Source organism: Theobroma umbraticum, unplaced genomic scaffold (assembly GCF_002168275.2).
Source record: "Theobroma umbraticum cultivar Fairchild unplaced genomic scaffold, ASM216827v3 scaffold_115.0, whole genome shotgun sequence".
Taxonomy (NCBI): Eukaryota; Viridiplantae; Streptophyta; class Magnoliopsida; order Malvales; family Malvaceae; genus Theobroma; species Theobroma umbraticum.
Genome location: NW_018397284.1, coordinates 567,290 through 568,039, shown reverse-complemented (window position 1 = coordinate 568,039; position 750 = coordinate 567,290).

The following is a 750-nucleotide window of genomic DNA, read 5'->3' as shown; positions in this document are numbered from 1 at the left end:
ACCAGCCATAACAAAGATTAAAAGGGCACATATAATATAATGTGTGGTTAAATATATTAAAAAATATCATTATTGATTTTTTTCATTTTTATTTTTAATGTGAAAAACAAATGGCACCATTGTTTTGTAATCAACTCTTATTTATCATTTTAATACCCAAATAACTCCACCAATGATAGTGGAAAATATTTTTCACAAAATGATCCAAATAATAGAAAAATGTTTATAACTATTTATCCAAATAACAGAAAACATTAAATTTTCCTATAAAATATTTTACACAAAAAATTTTCTCCTAGCAAGTTATTTTTTGATTACCAAATGAACCCTAAACGTCAATTCTAACACAATTTAAAGGCAATCCATTAATCTTATCTATCAATTTCTAGTGTTGGCATCAAGTTTAGTCTAAAGAAGCATGAGAAGTGAGTTACTGATTTGTCATCATTTTTCTCTTAAAATTTAATAAGGTAGTTCAATAGTTGGCGGGCCGGAAGGAAGGTTCTACCGCACGTACCACAGATGAGTTAGGCTATTACTCCACTAGTCGCATAGTCAAGCAAGTTATTGATCTAAAACAAAATAAAGGAAAATAACATGAAAGTCACTAAGACTCTGTGAGTGGATACAGGAAGGGGATAAGTCAAGGGGAAAGAGTTTTGCAATAAACCATAATTTGTAAAACAACATGATAATCATATAAATTCTTTCAATAGCTATAAATGCATTTGAAAACTCTAAATCCATAAC